Source organism: Mauremys mutica, chromosome 1 (genome assembly GCF_020497125.1).
Source record: "Mauremys mutica isolate MM-2020 ecotype Southern chromosome 1, ASM2049712v1, whole genome shotgun sequence".
Classification (NCBI taxonomy): Eukaryota; Metazoa; Chordata; order Testudines; family Geoemydidae; genus Mauremys; species Mauremys mutica.
The window spans coordinates 159,662,131-159,675,461 of NC_059072.1; the positions used below are offsets into that span (position 1 = coordinate 159,662,131).

The 13,331-nt window shown below is 46.7% G+C and overlaps 1 protein-coding gene across 1 annotated transcript in view; it reads left to right on the top strand.

The window, feature by feature from the left end:
- LOC123360821 (limbic system associated membrane protein) overlaps nucleotides 1-13,331 on the top strand; it is a 1,375,067-nt gene that overhangs the window by 138,849 nt on the left and 1,222,887 nt on the right. The window lies entirely within an intron of this gene.

A 13,331-nucleotide genomic window follows, 5' to 3' on the forward strand; every position in this document is an offset into this window, starting at 1 on the left:
CCAAACTCTCCCAGCAAATCCCTGGCAGAATCCAGAATAGAACTCTGACCTCATGATTTCTAGTTTTGAGCTCTGAGCCCTGCAGCTTGCAGGAACCATCTCCACTCCCACTGATAAACACACAACAACCTTGTGGCAATGACAACACCTTCCTTTATGGCAAAGTAATATAGTAGGAAAGGATTTAGTTATTTATAAATATGTTTTGCCTGTGGCATCAGTCCCTGAGGGTTGGTTCCTATTTCCTCTTGTGCTCTTCATATGTAGCAGTAGTTGCCAATAGAGGCCGCTAACATGGTTATGACTTATTACCAGTTGCTTTTACAAATATGTAGGTCTATCTTTCCAATAGCCTGAATGTGTTTCTAGAGCACATGGAGCCAAAGCCATGTAACCTGCCAGGTCTCTGAATCAATGGCAGGTATCTCTGCGAACCTCTGCATTAGTGCTAATGTCATTACTCTGCAGTCCTAACGGCGACGGGATAGACAGTGTCTCCTCCAGCACAGCATTCCCGAGCATGAATCTGGGGTATTGGTTTAGCACTGACTCACCTTGAATTATCCACATCAATTCCTGCAGCCCCATGGGTTTTCCTTAGAAATCTCCCACCCTAGCACCAACCTGGCTCTTTCTGGGTTAGTGAATTAGATCTGACCCCATCATAGCTCAATGCAGCATGCTGGCATGATGAGGAGGATGTAACAGGCCCTCTGGACGTGCCTGATTTTCTTTCCCTGGTAGGTGTTGGTTATTTCGACAGAGCAATGAAGTTCCAGAGAAAGGAGGAGGGTGGGCGTATTGTCAGCCTCTGTCTCCTTGAGCCCAGTACGGTTGTTATTGAGATATCCTTCCAAGCAGCTTAAATAGAAACGTCTGGTGACAAAATGAAAACAAATGGAGAAGCTAGTGAGACTCACTCAAGGGGCTTCCCTTTGCCGGCACTGCCAGCCCAGGTGGGAGAGGCAAGCTGGCACTTCCAGCCCCAGTAATACATCTGAGTCTGCAGAGGGGGAAGTGGGAGGGAATGGCTTCTAGTGTTGTTCTACAGACTCTCTTGACATTGCTGAACCCATTAGAGGCCATTATTTAGACTGAGAACACTCCTTCTCGAAGGGCTCTGGGCCACTTCATCCCCTCCGAGAGAGAAGAAAACTGCCCATCAATCATAGTAACGTTAACAGCTCCCCCTTGGAAATCCCCAGCAGCACCACAGCTCGGCCCACCTTGCTTGTTGCCACAAATAGGTTCAAGGGGACTTTAACAGCGTCTGAGAAATTGTACCACTGCTTTTCTTCCTTTAAAATCTTTTCTTTCTCTCTCCCCACTTCCCTGCCATTTTACTTCCTTCCCTGCAGGTTCAAAACATTGTACAGATCATTTATGTGTGAAACCAGGACATTATCTTAATTTTTATTTTATTTCCAAAGTATTTCCCACAACACTGTGAACCATCATCTGGCCCAGCCTGACCCCCTTATCCCACCCTGCTGCAAATATACTTTGCTTTTGATTGGGAGGATGACTGATTTCTTAGGAATACAGACTTAGCCGTATTAGATCAGACCATCAGTCCATCCAGTCTGGTATTCTGCTCCCAACCCTCACCCACATTTGATGGTTTTGAGGAAAGTGGATAAGTGATATTAATGTAATGCATCTCACTGGCTGAGCAATGTTGTATAGGGGAATGTATTTATTGTTGGTGGATTCTCTGAAAATGCTGTGAATGGCCCTTAGGGGCAGGTGCCAGGGACCATGCTCAGAAGTTGGAGAGAGCAGCACCACACACACAAAGCAATATTTCTCTGAGAGGTTTCTCCAGAGCTTGCAGGAAAAGGAAAGTTTCCTGCCATGAAAAAAAAATCAAATTTCTGAAGAAAAATTTTCACCCCAAATGGGGGCAAATGGCCAAAAATTCAAAATTTCTTGCTGGGGAGTGGGGGAGTTGTGGGGGGGAAAATGTATTTCAGGAGGACTGAAACAGAATCCCTCGGCTTGCTCCTTGGGGCAGCTGGCTCCCTGGGAGGTCATGAGTCAGGCAACCCAGCAGGGAGCTGCCCAGGGAGTCAGGCAACCAGGGAAGCCAGTTGCCCAGACAGCTGGACAGCCTGGAGAGGCAGCTGCTCAATGAGCTGTTGAGCCTGGAAACGCAGGGAACTCTGACTCCCAAGTCCCCCCTCCCCCAGGATGGTCTGCTGAGGAGCTGTGAGCCCAGAGAGCCCTGGTTCTGGGGCAGCCCACCAGGGTGTAGCCGAGGAGCTGGGCAGCCCAACAACCCTGGAAGACCAGCAGCAGCCAGCCCTGCCTGGTTTCTGTTGCGAGTTTTGACTAAATTGACATGTTCCCATGGAAAATTTCAGTTTAATCCCATCATGACTTTCTGGTGGAAAATTTTCTGTCAGAAAATTACTGGCCATTTCTCCAGGTTTTCCCATGATTGTCCTTTCATTGAGGCAGCTGTCCCCGGAAATCAGTAAGGAGTGCTCAGAACATGCAGCCAACTGTCCAATTTTATGAGCTAAGGATCATCCCGGATGTCCTGGGTTGTTTTGTATTTTAGAGGTGACAACCTTAGTTATCAGTTCAAATGTGGCAGAAGTCAGTTGTGACTGTTATCATCTGAGGAATGTATTGTGGCGCATGTGAAATGGCTTTGAGTCTCTGGCCTTGTCTTCACTGCTTTTTTAAAAAAGTGTATTTTTGTACCTCAGCAACTAATGAATGTGAGCTATTTTGAGGTCAAAACGATGAAGGTAAGGCACTGTAGTTTTACCTTGAGGTGGGGGTGTAGTGCTGATCTCTACAGATTTTACCTTAGCATAGCTGGTACATGTTCCTTACCTTAGGGTAAAACACGTGGGAAAAATTAAATTTAATGCTGAAATGACTCAAAATGCAGCATGTCAGGTCATTTCAGCAAACAAAAATGAAATATTTTGATTTTGGGAATCCCAAAATATTCTCTCTATCCAAAAAAAAAAAAAAAGTCAAAACCAAAACATTCTGACATTTTGGAATTTCAGTATTTTGGAATGTGTGCACCCTGGGAAATTTTAAATTTCTGTCCCATTTTGGGACAAAACCAAAAGTTGACATGTTGGATTTTTGGGTGGGACAGGAATTCTGAATTTCGCTTACCTCTAGTGTAGTTGTAAACACTAGCCTAGACATTCCACACACATTTGTTGCAGAACACAAACATTTGTGATTTACTGGGTGGCAAACTAGGAATGGCTAGACTAGTGTTTACAAATGTGTGTGTTAAATCCAGCTAATTGGTAAGCAATTAACTTGAGTTAAAACAAGTGCAAAGTCTAGACAAAGCCTGAGTGCGTGTTTGTGGTTTGATAAACAGATTTTCTCTGAAATGCCTTGTGGACTTCTCTTCACCAACCCTGCCAGGGATATGGAAAAGGGATTTTAAATAACTGGAATAAAAAGAGAGAGAGTGCTTGCCAGTGAAAGGGAAGAGCCTCCTTCAGGGTAATGGAGATTTGAAAAGAAGGGGCATGAGCCCTTCCAGTCATATGATTTGCTGAGCAGGGCTTCTGCTGTGAACTGGAATGGAAATGGGAGTTTTCTGAGAACAGATTCACTCAGTATTATAGAACTCCCTCTGTTTCAGCATCAGCTGCTCCTAGGCTATTCTGAGCAGTTCTCCTTTGCCTATGTCTTTCTACATACCCTTTTGGAGATAGGTATATCTCATAGAACTGGAAGGGACCCTGAAAGGTCATTGAGTCCAGCCCCCTGCCTTCACTAGCAGGACCAAGTACTGATTTTTGCCCCAGATATCCTAAGTGGCCCCCTCAAGGATTGAACTCACAACCCTGGGTTTAGCAGGCCAATGCTCAAGGTGTGCATGGAGTGTTTGTGAATGTATAGTCTACCTATTGAACTATATTATTTAATCTCTTGATCTGACAGATCTCTTCATTGCCCAGCTGAGTGCCAAGCTGATGGGACGGGCATGCTATCTTAATTAATAGTATTTACTGTATTCTTATAAGTGTGTAGAATAAAAGGTATGCATGCATCCCATAAACTTAGCAAGTCAAACTTATTATGGTGGTTGATTATTTGTATCTCAGTCAGGGAGTGGGTTGCTGAGAAGCCTGGTGCGGCTGCCCTGTTCCAGACGGGGAGCCGAGGAGTGGAGTGGAGAGGCAGCCAGGCTCCCAGTGGGGAGTGGGACTACCGGCAGGGAGCTGCGCTCCGAGCTGAGAGCTCTGGCTCTCAGCCCCCGCACACTGCTCCTCATAAGCTGGTGGAGGCACTCCTGGTAAGGGTATGCACCACTGACAGAAGGAGGGCAGTGTGGACATGAACCACTGCAGTAATTACTGCGGTGGCTGTAAGTCGATCTAACATAGATTGACTTAAGTTTATAGTGTAGACATGCTCATAAACAGTGATCATCATGTGACCATAAAAGGACTTCAACCCACTGAAGTGAACTGCTCACCTTTCCTTCCCCCAAGTACCATGTGTGTTCCATCCCCCCCATACTAAAGGTCTGATGAAGCTCAACAAGGGCAAGTGCAGAGTCCTGCAGTTAGAATGGAAGAATCCCATGCACTGCTACAGGCTGGGTACCGAATGGCTAGGCAGCAATTCTGCAAAAAAGGACCTAGGGGTTACAGTGGACGAGAAGCTGGATAGGAGTCGACAGTGTGCCCTTGTTGCCAAGAAGGCTAATGGCATTTTGGGCTGTATAAGTAGGGGCATTGCCAGCAGATCGAGGGACGTGATCATTCCCCTCTATTTGACATTGGTGAGGCCTCATCTGGAGTACTGTGTCCAGTTTTGGCCCTCACTCCATAAGAAGGATATAGAAAAATTGGAAAGAGTCCAGTGGAGGGCAACTAAAATGGTTAAGGGGCTGGAGCACATGACTTATGAGGAGAGGCGGAGGGAACTGGGATTGTTTAGTCTGCAGAAGAGAAGAAGGAGGGGGGATTTGATAGCTGCTTTCAACTACCTGAATGGGGGTTTCAACGAGGATGGATCTAGACTGTTCTCAGTGGTACCAGATGACAGAACAAGGAGTAATGGTCTCAAGTTGCAGTGTGAGAGGGTTAGGTTGGATATTAGGAAACCTATTTCACTAGGAGGGTGGTGAAGCACTGGAATGGGTTACCTAGGGAGGTGGGGAGTCTCCTTCCTTAGAGGTTTTTACGGTCAGGCTTGACAAAGCCCTGGCTGGGATGATTTAGTTGGGGATTGATCTTGCTTTGAGCAGGGGATTGGACTAGATGACCTCCTGAGGTTCCTTCCAACACCGAAATTCCATGATTCTATAGGAAAACAGGCCTTTCAGCATGTCCTGACGGGCATCAAAGCCTGGTTGTGCTCAACCAACATGAGTTCAAGAACCAAGGGCTTTTCATAACAATGTCCTAATAAAACACCTCCCTTTTAAACTAGCTGTCAGGTTGAGAGATTCAATTGATCACAGCTGCCACAGTATCACTTGGGGAGAGGTAAGGTTTTTAGCTAATTAGTGCCTAAAGTATGTAGAGCATTACAGGTGAAAATCAACACCTTACAACTGTCAGCAAAAAAATCACTTGGTTTCCACTGCAGCTCACAGAGAACAGGCATAACACACAACCTTCTAGAAACCCCACTGCTTAATAAGTGGTCTCCTGCATTCTGCACTAGCCTTTGTTTGCCCAAAGCTGGGAATGTTCGACAGAGGATGAATCACTTGATTACCTGTTCTGTTCATTCAGCACCTGGCATTGGCCACTGTCGGAAGACAGGATACGGGGCTAGATGGACCTTTTGTCAGACCCAGTATGGCCGTTCTTATGTTCTTACTAGCAGCCATTTCTGAGTGATTTGAAGGTGCAGTGATCCAAGCTTGAAGTCACGAAGACCTGGTGACACCCTGCAAATGAAAGGCAAGAATGAGGCCTTCTAGCTAATTGCAGATGATGATTGTGCTTGGCCTCTGCCCCTACCTGATCCCCAGGGGATCCAAGAGGACTCCTCTAGCTGTGTTAGCATCATAAATCATTTGCAGTCTGAGATGTTCAGGTCTCCTCCCCTGTGAGAAGGGCCATTGCTTTCTGACTCCAGTTCTCCATTTGGTTCAATCAGCTGCATGTATGGATTTTCCAGGTGGTGACTGAAATGCTAGCAGCTTTAGGTGAGTACTTTTAATCTGTCCTTCAAAGACATGGACCTTCATACAGATGATGATAGACAAATGCACTCACTACATAGGGGCTATCAAAGTATGACACCAGTGGTAGTTACTTGTTATCCTGCAGTGGGATAATAGGGACTCAGGAGTCCTGACTCCCAGTCCCCTGCTTGAACCACTAGACACACCCTCTTTAAAGGAGATTTCCCAGGCGGTGGGAAGGAGGAAAAGAATCAGAGGAAATTGCCCAGAATTTGCACCAGCAACTGAAGAACAGTGCTGTGTATTGAGGTGTTTGAAATGAAAGTGGTCCTGCCTGCTTCAATCACCTCTAGTGGAACTATTTTCTTTGGTGGATTAATATTTACAAGAAATGTTCCTAGAAAGCAGAGTTGACTCCATGTCTGAATTTTCCCAAGGTTCCAGAAGATCTGGGAGTTCAGTTCAGGCCGATCTGTGCTATTTATTATGTATTCATAGGTTTAAAAAAAAGACCTTTAAAAATTGGTTCTGACAAGCCACTGTATAAGTGCAGCAAGATACTACAGGTGTGTGTATACTGGGAGGAAACCTGTGTTGTTGCAGAGTCCCTCCTCTCTCTTCCTGCACCCTCCCTATGCCTCTTAACTATTTTTTTTATTGTAAATCACAGCCCTACGCTTGTTCTCCTATGGCAAGATAGGAATAATTCCCAGTGACTTCAGTTGTATTCTTGTGAGGGGGGAAGAATAGAACCTCTCCGTTTTCTTGTCTCTCATATTTGGTGTCTTTGTTACATATTAAAAAGGCTCAAACCTCTGGCTCTGGGTGGGTTAAGTCTAGCCTCCCTCTCCCTCTTTGATCTGTCTCGGCACATTCGCTCTATCCTCCTCCCTCCTCCTCCTGATCACACTTACATGGGCTTTCCTCCTACAGTAAGCACTTTTGGACAATGAATTACTGTCCATGTGTTTCTCACAGCTCCCTGGAGACATGACATAGTCTAGTACTCAGTCCAGAGGGAACCGGTTCCTTTCTGATAGGCAGCTGGCAAGTGCTTTACTGGGATGGCGGAAGGTAAAAAATCTGTTAAAAGGGAAAAAGCCGAACAAATCCCAATGTACCCTATTGAGATATACATGTATAGATAATACAAGCACACACAGAGACCCCGTCTCCCCCAATTCACCCAGGTGGAAGGTATCCTCATGGAATAAATTGCAGAGCCATATGATATGCATTTCTGATATACCTTTGAGTGCCTCACCTGCACTCGGCCCACTCGTTCACCTCCCTGGGACTTATTCTGATATTCTAAACTCATGACTTGCTTCAAACAGTTGCAGAGCCCCACACACACTAGGAGCCAGAGGGACCTGCCAGGGGGCAAGGTGGAGAGTCCCGGTGGTGCTTACCTGGGGCAGCTCCCATCCCAGGAAGCATCCGGCAGGTTGGTCCCTCTGGTGCCTAGGGTTGCGGGTCGGGTGAGGGGGGGGTGCGGAGGGCTCTCTGTCCCCTCCTGGTGGCTGCAAGCCCCACCCCTGCAGCACATGGCACTCCTGCCGGCAGGTGGGCGCCGGGAGCTGCCCCAGGAAGTGGTGAGCGGTGGTGCCGTGGCTGCAGTGCCGCAGCTGCGGTATGAATGGTCCCTGATATCGGGACAAAGGGACGCAGGACAAGTCCCCTAAAATCGGGACACTCCCAATAAAATCGGGACATCTGGTCACCCTAACTCCCATAGACTTCAGTGAGCTTTGGGTCAGGCCCTAAGGCACCTGTCTTTATTGGTGGAAGCATCCAAGAAATAATTCTAATAAAATGTGTAAAACTCCCATAAGCATTGCTAAAACAGTAGGAAGGGTTTCAGTAACATACATAGCACATGCAATATAAATGGTCTCGGGTTGGTATTATGTTAGGTTTCATTGGCACTGATTTGGGTGGCCCAAATAAGTTACTCATGGCTTTACTACTTATAGGTAAAGCATTCGTCCCCAACTCATGGCCATAAAATCTTTTAATGATACCCCAACATCATGTATTTCCATAAAATACAGGATTGAGTTTGGTGTTTACAAACTGTTTGAGATTTTTTTTAAAAGGCATGGAAGTATTTTTTTATATGCCTGCAAATGTAGAGCCAGCTGTCTGTTACCCTGTAAGTCCAGCTATGTCCAGCTCCCTCCGAGAGAGAGGACTTCAAGCACCTCTAAAAAGAATGAGAATACTAGACACACATTGTCACCCCAAAAGGGTTGTGAGGGTGCAGTGATTTTGGAGGGCTAAGGTAGGCCATCATACAGGGTCAGATTTTCAAAAGTGTCTCACCCAGTGTGGTGAGCTCAGTGGAAAATCTAGACAGTTAATTTATTGCCTACATGGAAGTCAGCTCTTTTGAAAATCTGGATGCTGAGCACTGTCTGCCCCTGACCTGGTTATCAAGATAAGACTATCCCTGTTTAACATCAGAAGAGCTTTCCTCCTGCAAAACTGAATATGCTTCATTTCCAAAACCCTGAGCATGATGTTAGGAAGTGCTGTTCTGCTAGAGGTGCCTTACTTAACCACTGGGATGCATTCCATCATCTCTGCCTGGGATTATGAATTCTGTGCGAAAGGAGATGCTGTCCTTCATAATATAGATGTGATCCATGACATAATGCAAGATGTGAGCCGTGTAGCCTCCATTTCCTGATGATGGATCCTGCTCCTCCCAGGATCTCATTGGAAGTGTCACACTTTTGGATGTGGTATATAAAAAACTATGAAAGAAAGATAGATGGGATGAATGGAGTGAGCTGAGGGAGAGTAAGATCAGATGAATGGAGAGAACAGGGAGAGAGTAACGTCAGTTGAACAGAGGGAGCCTTGTCAAAGATCTCCAGAAATTAATAGTGAACATCCCCTGTGTCCTTGCTCAGTGATGCTACTTGATATGCTTTGAAAGAAAACCTGGTACCCTGCCCAAATGTAGCTGTGGAAGTGAGATGCTTCATTGATGCTGGGGATGGGGCTGTGTGCTTTAAGTGCCTTGTGCCTCTCCTCTCAGGGCTTCCCTGGGGAGGTATGTACACTATCATTACTGAATCATTCAGTGTGTTGGCGAGTGCCTGAGACTGTCAAGCTTTTGAGTTAAATCTACTCATAACCGTTGCAAAGCCATTTTGATGCGTATGACAGTTAAAACCTCTTACAGTGAAATCATTTATTGCAATCTAACATTTCACTACAGCGGCAGTAGGTCCTCCTAGGTAATCCCAGAGAAAGATCAAATTGAATTGTAAAAGGTGTTTTCCTGTGATGGGGATGCTAAGCACTTAACCCCTATGATGCCCCAGGGGTGCCAACACTCCATCCAATGACAGAGAACTTCTAGGAACTGCAGAAAGGGGTCCGGGAGATCCAGGAAATCACAGAGCTGGAAATGGCCTGTCAGGAAATCAAGCTTCTTTGCTGCAATATAATCTCTAGTCTAGGTTTGCATGCTGCTGCAAACAAAGGGGCTTCCACCACCTTGCTTGGGAGAACATTAAACGTTCTTCTAGATTATCTCACTTTGAGGAAGAATACCCTGAAATTCAGCCTCAATTTTCATTTGCTCAGTGTAGAGTCATAGATTATAAATTCAGAATGGACCATTGTGATCTAGTCTGACCTCCTGTATAACGCAGGCCATAGAACTGCCTCAAAATAATTCCTAGAGCAGATCATTTGGAAAAACATCCAGTCTTGGTTTAAAAATTGTCAGTGATGGACAATCCACCCGTGGTCCTTGGTAAATTGTTCCAATGGTTAATTACTTTCACCATTACAAATGTACATCTTATTTCCAGTCTGACTTTGTCTAGCTTCAGCTTCCAGTCATTGGATTGTCTTATATATTTCTCTCCTCGACTGAAGAGCCCACTGTTAAATATTTGTTCCTCGTGTAGGTACTTATCGACTGTAAGCAAGTCGCCCCTTAACCTTCTCTTTGTTAATCTTTTAATCATCCTTGTGGCTCTTCACTGAACACTGTCTAATTTTATTAATATCCTGCTCAAATTGTGAACACCAGAGCTGGACACAGTATTCCAGCATCACACCAGTGCTAAATACAGAGATTAATATAATTTACTCAAGATTCCCCTGTTTATGCATCCCAGGATTACATTAGCTCTCTTGGCCACAGCATCACACTGGGAGCTCATGTCCAGCTGATTATCCAGCATAACCTCCTTGTTTCAGCCACCTAACCAAAAAAAAAAGCAATTATTTTGCTCCATTCTAATCACACATGTTGTCACTTATTGAGAGAGAGACTGAAAGTGAACATTTCAAATATCATTAAACTCAGGGGTGACCAGGTCTGGCGTTCTCGTTTGGACTCATCTTACTAGCAATATGGAAGCCAACAGCCCTGGGTTTGGAAATGGCAATTGTACGGTCTCCCAAGTGCATCTTAAAGTATGGGCAGCAATCTGAAGCATGAGAATTCCCACCCAAGAAAGGCAGAGAATGTTGCACTGAGTTATTTAGGCAGAGCATTCGCAATACAGAAACAGAGCAGAGAGGAAAGGCCTATACTCTAATGAGCTGCAATTAAGGTTATCACAGGATACGCTCAGTTGCAACAAGCCTGGATGCCAGATGATGAAAAGTCTTTGAATATCTTTGAGGTTTCTGTGGCATCCTTGCAGCATGAAGTTGTGTTACACCATCGTATGACACAGAGAGGGCTTGTCTCTGCCCTCAGTTACACCAGTGTAAATCGGAAATAACTCCGATGATGATGATGACGGAATTACTGCAGTATAGAAATAGTGTAAGCAACAGCAGAATCAGGCCCCTAACCACTATCCCAGAGGATAACATGTGAAAGGTGAAAACCTAAGCTTACTCTAAATGTGCTCTAATTAGAGTTGAGCCCAAGACTCTTGGAACAAATTCTATTCTCACTAAAGGAGTTTCATGGACGTAAGTGAAAGCAGAATTTGGCACTTCGTTTGCTGCTGGCCTGGGCAGGCACAATTCTGTTGACTTCAGCAGACCTGCCTCTTCACCCTAGTGAAGTCACCCTGTGACTGTACCCTGTGTTAAAGGTAGAGGAGAAGAAATTGTGTAAATTGGAGCCCTCCCTATGCCCCTGCCAAAGTACTTCATTCCTGACCTGCAGCCCCACCTGCTATTCCAGTTTTGAGCTCCCCACACCCAGCTCTGCCAATGCCCCTCACTCCTGCCCTGCAGCCTCCCTGCTATCCCAGTCCTCCTGCATTCTTCAGTGGTGAAGGCCAGTCCTGCTAAATTGGATGGGTGCCATGTGATGTGAGCAAACATCCCCTTTGGACAGTGTTGAGACCTATCAAACTCACTTTACTTGAATGAGCCTTGTGGGAAACATTTCATTTGCTCCCCTGGTAAAGAGTCCACAGGTAGGACTTCTGGCCGGCAAGACAAGTGCCCTGACCAGCAGCAATGAAGTTGGAGTTGAGTCTTACACCATCTGCTCTGAAGTCTGACCGACGGGGTTGAGAAGTAACCACTTCATTGTGAAGTACAAAGCGTTAATATGCTTGGTGAGTCCATCCAGGATGACGGTCCTGCCTTTCCTTGCTTACAGATCCTCAGGCTGGGCCCCATCTCTTTAACTTTCGCTGTTAGTAAATCACAAAATGAAATGGAGTTTTCTTCAAAGTGACAGCTAAATCTTGGCCGCTCTCCGGGTGCTGTACCAGCATCGCCTCATTCTGTAATCCCTTTGCCCTCCATTCCTTGGCGCGGTGAGCACACGCTCGGAAACGTTGGAGTGACAAGCGATTTCTCTGTGCTTGACACCTCTGCCGGGAGACTTGATTAAGTGAAAATATCATTGCTTTCATTTTTCAGGTGTAGAGTGTGAAATACACCCAAGGAATGAGCTGGTGCTGGGAGGCATTACAATGCTCTACTGCCCTCCCCTGTCTTACATGTCAGTGCCCTTGCTGTGTGCCACTCATGGTTAGTTCTTAGGCAACCGGAGGCAGGGCCGGCTCTAGGCACCAGCGCTCCAAGCATGTGCTTGGGGCAGCACTGTCCAAAGGGTGGCACTCCAGCTCCTTCTTTTTTTTTTGCTTGGGGCACAAAAAGCCGCGAGCCACCCCTGAGCGGAGGTGAGCTGCGATGGTGGTGGGCGCGGGGAGGGCCGCAAGAAGTAACCGGGGGGGGGGCAGAGGAACTGCTCCCCCCAGCTCACCCCCGCTCCACTGCCGCCTCCTCCCCCGAGCGCGTCACCGCTCCGCTTCTCCCCTCTCCCTCCCAGGCTTGCCGCACGAATCAGCTGTTTTGTGGCAAGCCTGGGAGGGAGGGGGGAGAAGCGGATTGGCGGCAACATGCTTAGGGGAGCAGAAGTGAGCTGCGGTGGAGGGAGGAGGCATGGGGAGGGCTGCAGGAAGTAACCCTGGGGGGCGGGCAGAGGAACCACTCCCCCTCCAGCTCATCTCCGCCTCCTCCCCCGAGCATGCCGCCGCTCCACTTCTCCCACTTCCCTCCCTCCCAGGCAAGCCTGGGAGGGAGGAAGGGGTAAGAGGGGACCTGCGGTGCACCCGGTGGAGGAGGCAGGGCTGGGGATTTGGGGAAGGGGTTGGAATGGGGCAGGGAAGGGGCAGAGTTGGGGGGGCATGGGAAAATTTTTTTGCTTGGGGCAGCAAAAATACTTGGAGCCGGCCCTGATCGGAGGGTTTTCCCTACTGCTTTAAAATTGGCAGTGAGGCAAACTACATAGGTTTTCTTCCTCAGCCAGTGCCTGTGCATTATTTTTTGCAGCGCTTCCTGCTGGGAAAGTTTGGGACTAGAGTAACTGTGAGGTCCGCACACCAAGTGCTCCTAGATCATTCTTTCCAGCATCTCTCACCATGTCCTGAGTGACACTTACTCCAGTTCTGGGGATTGTTATTAGTATTCAGTGGTAGACTCTTAAGCAAAACCTGAGAAAGGAATTAGTCCGTCAATAAGAATGAATACACCGGACAGTGATTTATGCAGATCCTGTACTCAAAGTGACTGAGCTTGTTTCATCTGCCTCTCTCAGGCGTGTTCCCAGAGCTGATACACAAACTCTCATTTAAAGGAACATTACAGCTGTGTGATCATTTGTACAACACCCAAATCCATGCAAACACAGCTATACCCAGAAGACAGGCTCAAGTAAAAATGCATGCATCTGTCATTTTTACAAAACCCA